Source organism: Dendropsophus ebraccatus, chromosome 11 (genome assembly GCF_027789765.1).
Source record: "Dendropsophus ebraccatus isolate aDenEbr1 chromosome 11, aDenEbr1.pat, whole genome shotgun sequence".
NCBI classification, from domain to species: domain Eukaryota; kingdom Metazoa; phylum Chordata; class Amphibia; order Anura; family Hylidae; genus Dendropsophus; species Dendropsophus ebraccatus.
Genome location: NC_091464.1, coordinates 19582944 through 19598516, shown reverse-complemented (window position 1 = coordinate 19598516; position 15573 = coordinate 19582944). Strand labels below are relative to the sequence as shown.

Below are 15573 nucleotides of genomic sequence, written 5' to 3'. Positions count from 1 at the left end.
TGAAATCTGTCTATTCATCTACATAGATTAGAGAGAGAGAGAGAGAGAGAGAGAGAGAGAGAGAGGAAAAACAGTGTTTCCTTTCCCCTATACTACTCAGGAGAAGCTTATGTTTCCACGCCCTTGGCCAGGTGATCACTGTGTGATGTCAGTGGTGGGATGTGAGGTTTTACAACTTGCCTGACAACAGAAGAGACATAGATCACGTGACCTCTGTCTCAGAAGGAAGAACAATGAAGTGGAGACAATGTGGAGCAGGAAGTGATCATTTTAAGCAGCTCCTTGGAGTGATTTAGGATGTGCTGCAGACAAACGGACCAATTCATATAATCGAAACCTATTACACACAAGCTTAGATTATGGGTGGGAATTAAACAGTTATATTTTTTCTTAACAGAAGTTCCCCTTTAAGAGGGGAATAATTTCTTAGGTAGAGTGGAACTTTAGGCTTTTAGATGCATTTAGTAACCATCAATCATCTTTAAATAACCAACCAACTAATCATCCTTAAAGATCTATAACAGCGGGCACTGGCACTATAAGAGGGAACAGCTCAAAATGTCATTATTACCGTTGGAATTCCATAGGAGAAAACTGAGCTGTCCAACACTATAGTGCCATTTAGTAACATTTACTGCAGCTATCCAATTACAAATGATAAGTACACTGTAAAAAGTTGAGTGAATTAAGATTTATATCAAGGCAGATTTATATCAAGCAGATGGCAGAGCCATCTGTACAACAGTGCATAGAGCTCGAATGGCTTCTTCAGCCTCTATGCACCAACAAGAAGGCTTTGATGTACTCTGTGTATGGATATAGATTAGTCTCCCCAAAAAACAATGCTTCTAGGGGAGGATATCTCTGTAAGTACACCGTTTATGGATTTATATTAAACACAAAGCACCTTTATAGGTATCAGAATGAAACAAGTCTTTATAGGTTGTGTGCCCCTACAAAATAGAACCACAATATAGCTCAAGGAATAATTGTTTCCCATAGCGGTTTTAGTTGTTCTTCTGTAAACGGTATAAAAAAAAAAAAAAAAGAGTAATATTGGTTGGGTAAAAATGTGATTTTTTTTTTTTTAGCATTAAAAGCTTTACTTTTGATCCTTAGTTGATGCTGTATCGGGGCTACATTTCTGTTAGGCGATTTGAAGGCTACAATTTAAAGCAGTAGAAAATGCCATCCCTGTCCAAAACATATATTTCAAAGGCAATAAATGTTCATATTTTGGAGCTTACAGTAATAAACACTCAGGATGACATATGTCACAACTGCATATTTCAAAAATCATGTCCTTTAGTGTCAATTTACACTCAAGGTCTTAGTATTTTTCTTGTAAATATGTTGTTGGTACAATTAGTTGAAGTATATAGGTCAACGCTTTCAGCGCTTCCTTTTCCTTTTTCTGTTCTGGGCACAACAAATGTGTAATTATGATATAGAAACAAACTCTTGACAGTCAATTCTTTATACATAGGAGGAAAATAAGGTTCCGTGTTTATAGGGTGGTCATATTTGCATTTTGTTTTTGACAAAAGTTATAGGAAGAAGGAAGTTCTGAAGTTCTGATTGTAATTTTTTTTGTTTGTTTGTTTGTTTGTTTGTTTAAAGGTGTCTTTAACCCTTTAAGGACAGAGCAAATTTCGATTTTTGCGTTTTCGGTTTTTCCTCCTTGTGCATAAAAGGCCATAGAACTTGCATTTTTCCACCTAGAGACCCACATGAGCCCTTATTTTTTGCGTCACTAATTGTACTTTGCAATGACAGGCTGAATTTTTGCATAAAGTACACTGCGAAACCAGAAAAAAATTCAAAGTGTGGTGAAATTGAAAAAAAACCCGCATTTTGTTTATTTGGGGGAAATGTGTTTTTACGCCATTCGCCCTGGGGTAAAACTGACTTGTTATATATGTTCCTCAAGTCGTTACGATTAAAACGATATGTAACATGTATAACTTATATTGTATCGGATGGCCTGTAAAAAATTTAAACCATTGTCAACAAATATACGTCACTTAAAATCGCTCCATTCCCATGCTTATAGCACTTTTATCCTTTGGTCTATGGGGCTGTGTCAGGTGTCATTTTTTGCGCCATGATGTGTTCTTTCTATCGGTACCTTGATTGCGCATATACGACTTTTTGATCGCTTTTTATTACAATTTTTCTGGATTTGATGCGACCAAAAATGCGCAATTTTGCACTTTGCAATTTTTTTGCGCTGACGCCATTTACCGTGCGAGATCAGGAGTGTGATTAATTAATAGTTCGGGCGATTACGCACACGGCGATAGCAAACATGTTTATTTATTTATTTATTTATTTACTTTTATTTATAACCTGGGAAAAGGGGGGTGATTCAGACTTTTATTAGGGGAGGGGGCTTTTTACTAATAATGACATTTTTTTTTAAACTTTTACACTTATACTAGAAGCCCCCCTGGGGGACTTCTAGTATAAGTGATCTGATCTCTCATAGAGATCTCTGCAGCATAGATATGCTGCAGAGATCCATGAGATAGGCACTCGTTTACTTCCGGCTGCTGCAGCCGGAAGTAAACGAGTGCCGAGCCGGGGACGGCGCCATCTTGGAGCGGTCCCCGGCCGGCTTCATTTACGGAGATCGCTCCTCCGGGATAACATCCCGGAGGAGCGATCTCCCCACTAGACACCAGGGATGACGCTGCGTCCGGTAATCGGATGCAGCTGTCATGTTTGACAGCTGCATCCGATTACTGTATTAGCGGGCACGGCGATCGGACCGTGCCCGCTAATACCTACGGTCCCGGGCTACACGCGGCACCCGGGACCGGCGCGGTTCAGAGCGGGGCCGCCGCGCGGCCCCGCTCTGAACTCCCTTACCGGCATCAGGGCGTAAATTTACGCCCGATGTCGTTAAGGGGTTAAACCCTTAAGGACAGAGCCTGAAATGGCCTTAAGGACAGAGACAAATTTTATGAATTTGACCAGTGTCACTTTATTCATTAATAACTTCGGGATGCTTTTACCTATCTGTCTGATTCTGAGATTGTTTTCTCGTGACATATTGTACTTTACGGATTCCATGGACTACGTCGATGACCAGCGGTTGTTCTTTGAATTTTTTAAATAAAATGGTCAATGAGGGGTGTGGGGGTGTTTTTATTTGAATAAAAAAAATTTTAAACTTGTGTCTTGTCTTTATTTCTTTACTTTTTAGACTTAGTAGTGGAAGCCGTCTAATAGACGGAATCCATTACTAAGTTGGGGCCTAGTGTTAGCCGGTATAAAATGGCTAACACTAACCCCCTATTATTACCCCAGTACCCAATGCCACCAGGGGTACTGGGAAGAGCCGGGTGCCAGTGGTCCCGGAGCGTCAATATTGGCGCTCCTGGACCGGGCGGCAGCAGGCTGGTAAGATTTAGGCTGGGGAGGGCCTAAACCAATGGCTCTTCCCACCCTGGTGTTACCAGGCTGCTGTCGTTTGGTTTTTAACCCGGCTGGTTATAAAAATAGGGGGGACCCTATGCGTTTTTTTTTTAAATAAATAAATAATTTAAAAAAAAACGCATAAAAAATACAGCCGCACAGTTACAGCGTGTGAACCCAGCCTTAAAGTGTATTTGAGGGAACTGTATGTTAGAAAGCCCCACAAAGCACCCCATTTCAGAAACTGCACCCCCCAAACTCTGCAAAAGCACATCCAGAAAGTGTTTTAACCCTTTAGGGAAGGCACAGAAATAAAAGCTAAGTGTGTAAGAAATTTGAAAATTTTAATTTTCTGTTCAGAGATTTTATTGTAATCCAATATTTTTTATAATTATAAACCTATTACCAGAGAAATGCACCCCAATAATGATTGCCTTGCTTCTGCAGTTTATAGAAATACCCCATATGTGGCCCTATTGCGCTATTTGACGCAACCACAAGCCTCAGATACAAAGGAGCGCCTAGTGAATTTCAATGCCTCTGTTATACTTGGTTATTTTTGACCGTACCACTTCAGGTTGGCAGAGGCTCTGGGGTGCCAAAACGTAAAAAACACCCCTAAAGGGACACCATTTAGAAAACTACACCCCTCAAGAAATCCAACCTCCAAAATCCAAATAGCGCTCCTTCTCTTCGGAGGCTTGCCCTGCGCCCACATGGGTCTTTATGTCCACATGTGGGGTATTTACGGACTCGGGGGAAATTGCTCTACACATTTTGTTTATTTTTTTCTCTTTTAACCCCTTGTGAAAATGATAAATTCAAGGCTAGACCAACATTATAGTGTAAAAAATATAATATTTCATTTTCACGTCACATTGTTCCACATTTGTGCCCGTCCCCAGTGGGGTCCATATGCTCACTACACCACTTGTTACATTCCTTGAGGGGTGTAGTTTTCATAATGGGGTCACTTTTGGGGGGTTTCAACTTTCTTGGCAACACAGGGGCCTTTTGAATGCAACATGGCCCCTCGAAATCCATTCCAGCCAAATCCAGCCTTCAAAAACCAAATGGCGCTCCTTCCCTTTGGAGGCTTATCCTGCACCTGCCTGGTGCTTTATGTACACATGTGGGGTATTTCCGTACTCAGGGGAAATTTCTCTACACATTTTGTGTTTTTTTTTTAATCTTTTAGCCCCTTGTGAAAATGAAAAAATCATGACAAGATCAATGATTTTGAGTAAAAATATTTTTTAAATTACACTAAATGTAGGTCTAGCCTTGATTTTTTCCATTTCCACAAGGGGTTAAAAAAGAAAATAAATGCAAAACGTGTAGGGTAATTTCCCCTGAGTACGAAAATACCCCACATGTGGACATAATGTGCCATATGGGCACAGGGCAAGCCACCAAAGGGACTGAGCGCCATTTAGAGGCTGGAATGTAGGATGGAGGCCATGTTGCAATTACAAAGCTCCTGTGCTGCCAGGACAGTGGGAACCCCCCACAAGTGACCCTATTATGAAAACTACACCCCATAAGGAATCTAACAAGGGGTGCAGTGAGGATATGGACCCCACTGGTGACAGGCACTTATGTTGAACATGTGGTGTGAAAAAAAACAAATTTTTTTTTCATTTTAACGTCCCAAATGTGGCCGTCACCAGGGGGCCATATCCCGGCTGCCCCCCTTGTTAGATTCCTTATGGGGTTTAGTTTCCAGAATGGGGTCACTTGTGGGGGGTTTCCACTGTCCTGGCCTGACAGAGGCTTTGTAATTGCAACATGGCATCCTCTAATGGGAATGGCGGCCATACCTATTTAGTTAGGGAAAAGGGAAAATTTTAATTTATTTGGCGGTATTAGGCCAATTATTAGTTTAAAAGGTTAAAAAGGACAGGTGTCCATCAAATTCAACCTGTGTTGATTCAGAGGAAGACAAAAAACCTTTGTGAGGCAGACGACAGTAGCCTCATCACTGGGAAAAAATTCCTTTCTGACTCCATAATGGCAATCAGAATAATCCCCGCATCAACGTGACCCCTGAAATAGGAATAAGGGACAGAATTTAGAAAATGTGGAAACCCAATGACGTGTGGTGCGCCCTAAAGCGATCCTGTATGCAGAGGACGGGGTGATCAGGACAGGTGTCACACTGGAAAATGATGTCCTTCCTGATCCCCCTGTTACGCCACACTCTGCACTTCTTCTGGGGTCTCCTGTTTTCCAGTGTGGGGAACGTCACCTGGAAAATGTTGCCCTGGTGCGATACGGGGTCCTTCATATCCAGAAGCACTGGATTCGCTCCATGGCTGCTAAATATTAGGGCTCTATTACGGCATCTGATATTTTCGGATCGTGCCGCAAGCTACAGTAGCTCGGGCAGCGAGGGAAGGGAAGAGGGGGTGCTGGTATAAAAGTTATCCCCGTACAGGTGGTAACCTTTATCCAGCAGTGGGAAGATCAGTTCCAAACGGTCTCCTCACTAACTCCGAGGATTGGGGGGAGGGGGCATCTGGGGGCTGGATTCAGGTGTCCCTTCCTACATACACTCTAAGGGTACGTGCACACTGCGGAATCGTGACAGATAACCCTTCACGAATTCCACAGCTGGCACCTGCCGGCGAACTGATGCGGGCACGCACGTCTCCACACGTGTCATAGACTCCATTCTATGCACGGGCGGATTCCGCTCTCCGTCCAACGTATTCATTCTTTGGATGGACGATGGAATCTGCCCGTGCATAGAATGGAGTCTATGACACGGGTGGAGACACGCGCCCGCATCAGTCCGCCGGTGGGTGCCAGCTGCGGAATGCACAAAGGGTTATCCTTCTCCATTCCGCAGTGTGCACGTACCCGAAATCTGTAAGTGTACCCTGAGGTACTCTCACAGAGTTTGTAGAATTTCACACCATACCGTCATCTATTATTGGGATAGTACTGGCAGAAAAGACGTGTGTGGGGGGCAGCGTACGCTACGTTACCCCCAGACACGTCACTGGATGATGAGGATGAATGGAGGGAAAAAGGATCCCCCCCATTCATCCTCACTGGCTGTTTCGGTGTCCGAGGTAATAATAGCGTATGCGTCTGACGCAGAAAACACCCTGGGGGCCATTTTTATATAGGGATTGGTATATGGGGTATGTAGTGGTGTAGTGTAAAACTTTATTCAATGTAGTGTGGTGTAATGTAGTGTTTTTTACGTGTTTTTTTACAGTAAGTATAAAAAAAAAAACCTACGCCAAAAATGGTGTTGCTGATAAATGCCTCACTTTGTGCGGCAACTATCAGCAGACCGTGGCAGTAGGATATAGGAAAAAACACCCTACGCCAAAAAGGAGGAGTTGCTAATTAGCAGCGCACTTTCGTGCGATGCTGATCAACACTCCGAGGCGATAGGGTGCGGAAAATAGAAAAAAAAAATTGGAAAAAAAAACAAACAACTTTTACTACATGCTGAACATCCCTATAGCTGCTGATAAGTGTATTACACTTATCAGCCGCTAGAGGGCAGCAGAGCGCAAAATCCGGAAAAAGACGACGCTGGAGCCGAAAAAAGCGGAAGGGGACCCCACGGAAGAAGCCGAAGACCCGACGAGAAGACGAGGACGCCGCGAACCCGGAAGACACTGATCAGGACCCCGGGACAGGTGAGTAATGTACAAATACCTGCTCTGGACCCCTCAGCTACCTAGCTGAGTGGTCCAGAGCAGGTATTTATTACTTTTGGGGACTTTGATCGAGAAGCTAAGATGGCCTGCTATGATTTATAGCAGGCCATCTTCCCAGATCACTGTGTGTGAACACACAGCGATCGGGGAAACCGCGGGCGTACATTTACGTCCTGTTGCGTTAAAGCCCAGGCAACGGGGGTGTAAATGTACGCCCGATGTCGTTAAGGGGTTAAGAATTTTTTTTGTAACATATATTATGTATTTTCAAGTGACTTTTCAATTAAATGCAGATCAGTTGTCAGCTTGTAGAAGTTGCTGAATTTGAATTTTCTGAGAGAAGAAAAAAAAATACAGAAATTTGTTACAAAACCTTGCAAAAAGTTTGGTTTGATACAGAACCACATTTTTTGTAAAGTCCGTAAAGACAATTTAGTACACATAAAAAACAAAGAAGAGTCAATGCTTACATGTCTGTGCTCCTACTGTGTCCTCCTATTGGCCTCTGGTGTCCCCCTTCATCTTCTTTTGTGTATGTTTGCTTATCACAGCATCTTTTAAATTCTAATGTTTTTGTTGGGAAAAAGCAATCGGCATACACAGGGATTGAGTCTATGCAAAGCTAGCATACAGAAAACTAACTGTATGCAACTGTTTATTCCCCTAGATAATTATAGTAGATAATTAAGTATTGTAAATGCAGTAAGTCTGAGGGTCCTATTCCACGGGCCAAGCAGGGCCCAATCAACGATGTAAACGAGCGCCGATCTGCTAGATCGACGCTCATTTTCTGGGCCTATTCCACGGCCTGATGATCGTTGAGCGAGGGCTGCAGGGACATCATTACCAATGTCCTTGCAGCCCTTGCAGCATACATTACCTGTCAGTTCCTCTCCTCCTCTCTGTCTTTCTCCCCGGGTCCCACACGCTATAGCTTCAGAATGGCCTCTCAGCTGACATGCCACTCAGCCAATCACAGGCCGCGGCGGTGATTGGCTGAGCGCTCCGTCAGCTGACAGGCCACTCTGCAGCTAGAGCACGCGGGACCCGGGGAGGAAGACAGAGCGGAGGAGAAGCCCTGCAGGTAATGTATTGTGCTTCTCAAATCGTCGGTCGCCCGCCACGCACTGCTTTTCCACCGTAGCGATGATTTTAGGTCTGGCCCTAAATGAACGATCAGCCGAATGGGGCTGATTCGGCCGATTATCGTTCCTGTGGAATAGGGCCCTAAGTTGTCAAAGGGGATGTCCGGGCTGTATAATGATTTTCCTGCTGTGATGTCACACAGGACTTGAAATTTTTGAAAGAGTTTTAGCAATGAGTGAAGTATGTGCCATTGTCTGAGGTGCACTACTCAAATGGAAGATTTAAAGGTTTGTCCAGCAGCAGACCAACACCTGCTGAGGACTATTCCAGCAGAAGAATCCTCGTACAGCCCAGACATCCCATCTCATAACTTAGACCTACTGCCGTATGTTGTTGAGTAGTTAACGGTTACTTCTATTGGCAAAAATTTGCAATACTTACCTGTATAGCAGGGGTACTATTGTTGGCTATAGCAGTGCGGATAGTCCACTTACTAGTAACCAGAGTATAATATTTTAGGGGATTAAGCACTTGCATACAGTTAGTTTTCTGTATGCTAGCTTGGCATAAGGCATGTGTATGGCGATTGGTCCCCCCCCCCCCCCCCCCGCCAGCTTTTTTTGTGTATATTTAATTTTATCTCGCCATGTTTTCATTCCAGTGTTGCTGTTTTTTGTTTCCAACAGTAGCATTGGAAAAACAGCATACTGTTTTAGTGCAGTTCGTTTAAGGTTCTTTTGAAAAATTTGTTAATCTCAATATAATAACCATTACTTGGTACAAATACTGTACGTTATATAGATGCCAATATGGTTAGCTTTGATGGGTTAAGGTTCTTCAAGGTGCTACTATGCCACCAGGATAATTTTGTCAATAGAGCAGTATTGCACCAATTCTGTTGGTGGCCACCACTTCTTTACCTTCTCTGAGCAAATTAGTTTGACAAGAATGATCCCCTTTAAGCCCATGCTGATATAGAGTCAAGCTATATTTTAATAGAGATATTCCAGGATAATATCTTAATATTCAAACTGTTTTGTCTGGCTTGAAACATATAGTCATCTGGCTAGTATATAACACAATCTCAGAATTTCATGAGGTATGATAAATGCACTGGCTATACTCTAGATAATGAGTCAATATAAATGAAATAAAAGCAATAGGCTGTGAATCTGTAATGATGGATTCTTTGCAGGAGGCTGGACAAGCTTTCCAATTTCCAATGCCCTTTTCTCCTTATTGATTTTTTTTTTTAGATATAATTATCAGAACATCTTGGAGGCACTTAACTAAACAGAGCTTTTTAGTAAAACTCATCTTGTTACAAAGAGGCTGTCAGGAAGGTGAGGTGGTGTTGACCTTTCTGAAACGCGTGTCTTAAACTCAAATTCAATGCACTGCCTTCAGCATAAGATCGAATTTCATGTATTTTGTAGAGATGTCATCAAAGCTGCTATGGAAGACAGGTTAAACACAGAATTTTCACCCCATTTTGAGCGTAACTTCAGATCAAATACATGACTTATTATTATTATTATTATTATTATAAAAAATAGTGATAGTTTATTTTTAACATGAATAAGAAACCATATATACAATGTAAATATATTTACTAAATTACATGTTATATTACTATTATGCACAATCTCAGGTCTCCTACTGTAATGAAGTGTCAAAGAGGAGTTGTTTGTGCCACACTCTGGCACGCCTCACCACTCCTTCCTCCTCCCTCTTCTTCATGAATAATCAATGTTGCCTGGCCTTCTGCTTGTTGAGCTGTCAGTAAGTGTCTCTGATTGCAGATCAGTCCTCTAGGCAGTTTATGTCTGAAAGAAACACTGATATATAGATAAATCTCTCAGGCCATATGTGTTGTAGCTGTGGTTAAGCGGTAACTAACCTGTCTACAAACCTGGCAGCAGTTCATTCTCTTGTTCAAATCCCCAGATGGAAATGCAATAGAGGTCTTTATTATTGTTTTTTTCCTTTTATTTTATAATTTTTAAGGCTATTTTCACACACAGAATTTTTGCTCCGTATTTTGCTCAGTATTTTGCAACCAAAACCAAGATTGGACTGAAAACATAGAAAGGCTATAGAAACACTGTTGAAATTGAGCAGATGGCCGTCATTTAATGGCAAATATCGGCCGTGCCCCCAATGCAATAATATATGTAGAAAATATAAATTAAATTTTAAAAAAAGTACACATATTTGGTATTGTCACATGCGTAATGATGCTGGCACTAAAATTAACACATAACTAAACCCGCACAGTGACCGCAGATTTAAAAAAAAAAGTATAGATTTTGTAATTTTTTCATGAAATGTGGGCATTTTTCACATGAAATTGTACAGATATCAGCCAAATGTTACCACTAACCTAAAGTACAATATGTCGCGACTCACGAGAAAACAATCTCAGAATTGCTAGGATAAGTTATAGCATCACAAAGGTATAACCACATAATGTTAGACTAGTTAGATTTCAAAAATGGGCTTTGGTCTTCAAGGCACTCTCGGACTGGTCCTGTAGGGGTTAAGTGACGGCCATCCAGAGTGTGGCACAAACAACTCCTCTTTGCCTCCACTGCACCGCAAAGTTACCAAAAGGCACCATGCTCACTAGGGGACTGCCAGCTACAGCACACTGTAAGCACTTTAGGTAGGGTCAGGGGGCTGACAAATTCCCTTTTAAAAGGATTACTTCTGTGCCTCCACACTATTATACGGCCACTTTTTGTGCCCAGGATAGTAATAATGGCTCCTTCTGTGCCCCTAAATAGTAAAAATGTCCTTTTCTCCGACCCCAAGCAATAATAATGCTTCCTTTTGTGTCCCAAAGCGGTGATAATGCCTCCTTCTTTGCCCCAAAGTAGTAATAATGCCTCATTCTGTACTTCCAAGTAGTAATAACTCCCCTTTAATAACTCTTCAGTGTCCAAGAGTAGTGATAATGCTTCCTTCTGTACCCTAAAGTAGTAATAATGCCTCCTAATGTGCCCTTAAGTAGTAAATGTGCCTTCTTCTATATCCTTTTTGTGATCACGGATGTCTCAGCCGCCTTAATCCCCATTCTTTTTTTTTTTCACTAGATGAGCAAACCTGCTGGAAGATTTAGATTAGACCACTCATGCACCATGTCAGGTGAAGAGCACATGGCCCAACAAAAGTATTAACCCCTAGACGACCCTGGGCGTACCCATACGTCCTGGGCCCCCTAGGGGAGTTCAGAGCGGTTCCACACTGTGGCCTCGCTCTGAACCGCCGCAGTCTCGGGTGCCGCATGTAGCCCGGGACCGCGGCTATTAGCGGGCATGGTCCGATCAAAGTGGACAGCTGCATCTGAAAACTTCATGCAGCCTCATCCCTGGTGTCTAGTGGGGAGATCGCCCCCAGCGTCGTTGTCGCGGAAGGGCGATCCCCGTGTCCTTACCTGGCTGGGGGGGTAATGGCGCTGATCCCGACTCGGCACTCGAATGCTTTCGGCTGCAGCAGCTGAAAGCAATCGAGTGCCGGTCTCATTGATCTATGCAGTATAACTATACTACATAGATCTCAATGAGAGATCAGTGTACTTATACTAGAAGTTCCCGAGGGGGATCCCTTCTTCTTACCGACCCAGGACTCAGCATTGGAATAACGCTGATCCCAGCTAGGTATTCTATGTATCTGGTCTGCTGCAGACCTGAGTATTAGAGCACTGATCTAATGGATTAGTGATCAATTCTATACACAGTATTGATCTCAATGGGAGATCAGTGCTGTTTATATAGAAGTCCCCCAGTGGGAAAAAAAATGTTTCTTATTAATAAAAAATCCCCTCCCCTAATGAAAATTTGAATCACCCTAAATGAGAATCCACCTATGTTAAAAATGAGAATCCACCTACACTTTTATTTTACATCTACACGTAACAGGATTACACCCCCCCCCTTTTTTCTTCTTCTTTTCTTACAGTGTCGGGCTGGCCCACCAGAGGACCTCCGATGGGCCCCCAGCTTTAGGGTCCTATTCCAATGGGGGCCCGATCCACTAGATCTACACGATCATTGGCTCATCATTGTCTTTATTTCATGGAGCGATAATCGTCCGAATCGGGCCGATTTGGACGATTATCACTCCGTGGAATAGGCCCCTTAGGACCTGCACTAGCCCAGACTGACATGCTGTTTCTCACTGATTCTTCAGTGTTGGGCCCCATGGGTCATTTCCTCTGGTGGTCCCCAGATGCCCCAGTCCAACCGTTTTCTTATCACCATAAACATGTCTGCTACTACAAGGAAAGAGATGCTGTGTATATATGATTTTTGCTAATAGTTAGGATTTAGGGTCTTATATATATTCATATTTTTGTACAGTGGTAAAACCTCCAGCAATAAATTATTAGTTCAAAGTGAACCAGAAACATTGAATAAGTTTACAATATAAACTTTATAGGTCACCGATTTAATTTACTGCCTCATAAAGCAATTACGACCGGCATACTGGATATGGAAAAGACATTTTCCTAAACGTAGAAAAGAAATAGAAAACAAGCGGAATTTCCGTCGGATAAATAATTTGTTTAACGGTAGTGTTTTCATGCATTCATTTTACAGTTGGGAAACTTTGATAAATTGATTCCCCTACAATCTACTTGAGGGAATGAAAGAAGGCTAGGGACGGACGTTCTTCATTTCGTTTTTACGAGTGAATGTGACAAAACGCAGAAGTTAAATATTGCTAACTCAAAGGGAAATACAGCCAACGTCTCGATTGTGACAAATCTGCACATTAAAATTTGAATATTGCAGAAAAAGATATACAGTCATTGCCTGTCATGATTCTAATGTCACTTTCAATTGTACAACCTCCCTCTGTTATTACAAGAGGATAGCCTCAAGAGGTCTGTCTGTCATCCTGTCCTCCCCACCTCTGATTCACACAGCTGATTTATAAATTCATTAGTATGTCTGATGCTTGCAATTGCCTCTTAATAGCATTTTAGAAGAACATTCCCTTTAAGCGAATAATTTAACTCTATGTCTCCCATGTAAATTTGTTAAAAGGGACATTTAGTATATGGTAAAAAGAACTGCTTGATTTATACTAAGGACTATTTTATACTCATTTGTTTCACTTGTATTATATTAATCAAGGCTCATTGTTTAGTACTTTCTGCTGTACATATACTTTTTTTTTTATTATGCTTATTATTAGAGATGAGCGAGTAGTGAAATTTTCGACTTTCGAGAATTTGAATCAATTAGGCACCAAGATTCGACTATTCAAACGAATATTCAATCCCATTATAGTCTGCGGGAAAAAAATTCTCAGTTGCGAAGGAAAAATATTTGCGAACGCTTACGGCAATGTTCACACATTTCATTCGTATTTCTTGCGCAGCGTTACATACATGATTCCAATGTACGTCCGTAGAGCATCATGTTATTCGCCCATCACGCATTACACTGTACGAACGCTAGGCCGCAGCTGAGCAGACATTTGGAGAGGCAGAAAAATGTCCAGGTGATCGTCCCCTTTTGGCCATGAAGAGCTGAAGCTCATGGTGAAAATCATGGATCAAATGGATTATGACCTAGAACGTGTCCCTGTCACTAACCCCAACACACATAAAAGGCGTATAGTTAGGAAGGTGATACGTGCCCTCCTGCAGGATCTCAACAAGAGAAGGACCCCCGTCCAAATCCAAAAGAAATGGTTGGACCTGAAATATAAAAGTCCCCAGAAACTTGAAGAGATACAGCACGGTAAGTAATATGCTGTGAGCCTGATCAGGGGATTGTGGGATGCCTAGCTGTTTAAGGAACTGAGGGATGTTAGAAGAACTTAAACCTGCCCTCAGCAGCAGATGTTGATTGTCCGGGTCCTTGCACACGGCTTGTGCCTAAGCCGCCTCTTCCGCGTCCATGGCCCTGTCCCTTTGCACTACCCTTCTTTATAGTTGTTAAGATGCCCTCAGTGGGCTAAAGAAAGACAATGTATAACATGCCCTTAGTGGGCTACTGGAACAGTATGTATCACATGCCTTTACTGGGCTACTGGAACAGTATATATCAGGTGCCCTTGGTGGGCTACTGGAACAGCATGTATAATGTGCCCTTAGTGGGCTACTAGAACAGTATGTATCACGTGCCTTTACTAGGCTTCTTGAACAGCATGTATCACATGCCTTTTACTGGGCTTCTGGAACAGTATGTATGACATGCCTTTACTGGGCTACTGGAACAGTATGTATCACAAGCCCTTAGTGGGCTACTAGAATAGTATGTATCACATGCTTTTACCGGGCTTCTGGAACAGTATATATCACGTGCCTTTACTGGGCTACTGGAACAGTATGTATAACGTGCCTTTTACTGGGCTACTTGAACAGTATGTATAACGTGTCCTTAGTGGGCTACTGGAACAGTATGTATCCCATGCCCTTAGTGGGCTACTGGAACAGTATGCATCACAAGCTCTTAGTGGGCTACACCAGGGACACTATGAGTCATCTGCACACACAGGATACTGGAATGAATACACCTGCTGCTGATGCTGATGATGCTACTATCATATATGTTTTAGCACTGAGAAATGCTTTGGATTTGCTGGATCTTAGCCCTAAAAAGGACTTTTGGGTTCTGAAGTAAGCCTGCCTGACCAAAACTAAAACCTATCTCTCAGTGCTCCAAGATCTTTCCCTGGCTAGGTTGAAAGCGCATCTGCGGTCAAGAGGCGGGAGCCAAGTATTTAAGATTTGAGGTCATGTGGTTCAGCTATCCAATGAGGGTAGACGCCGTTCTCGCGATGCGTGCGTACTCCTAGGGTCCCTCACAGCCTCACTGCATGGTGATTGGATTTTAAAAAAAGCGCCAACTGCGATAGGAGGGCTTTCAAATGTTTCCTGAGTATTCGTCGATTGAATTTGAATCTTTTAAATACTGCAATATTCGATTGAATACCATCTCGATCGAATCGTATTCGCTCATCTCTACTGGTTAATAAACCCCATTATTTAGGCTTCACTTCCTGGATAACATGGTGATGTCATTTTCTGGATAACATGGTGATGTCACTTCCTGGATAACATGGTGATGTCACTTCCTGGATAACATGGTGATGTCACTTCCTGGATAACACCTCTGTCCATGTCAAGAACTGTTCAGAGCAGCAGCAAATTCCCATAGAAAACCTCTCCTGCTCTGAAGACTGCATAGAATACAACTTCCTGCATGACATACAACAGCTGATAACTACTGAAGACTTGAGATTTTTTAATAGAAGTAAATCACAAATTTACTTCCTGGCACCAGTTTTTGGTGAACTACCCCTTTAACCCACCTCTGGTTTTGGTTTAAAAAAGACTGAATGAAAGACTAATGGAAATACTATGTATAGC

The 15573-nt window shown here is 42.4% G+C and overlaps 1 long non-coding RNA gene across 2 annotated transcripts in view; it reads left to right on the top strand.

Annotated features, from left to right (window-relative positions):
• The window catches only part of LOC138767501 (uncharacterized), a 64262-nt gene that overhangs the window by 27394 nt on the left and 21295 nt on the right, over window positions 1-15573 (top strand). The gene's annotated exons all lie outside the window — the stretch shown is intronic.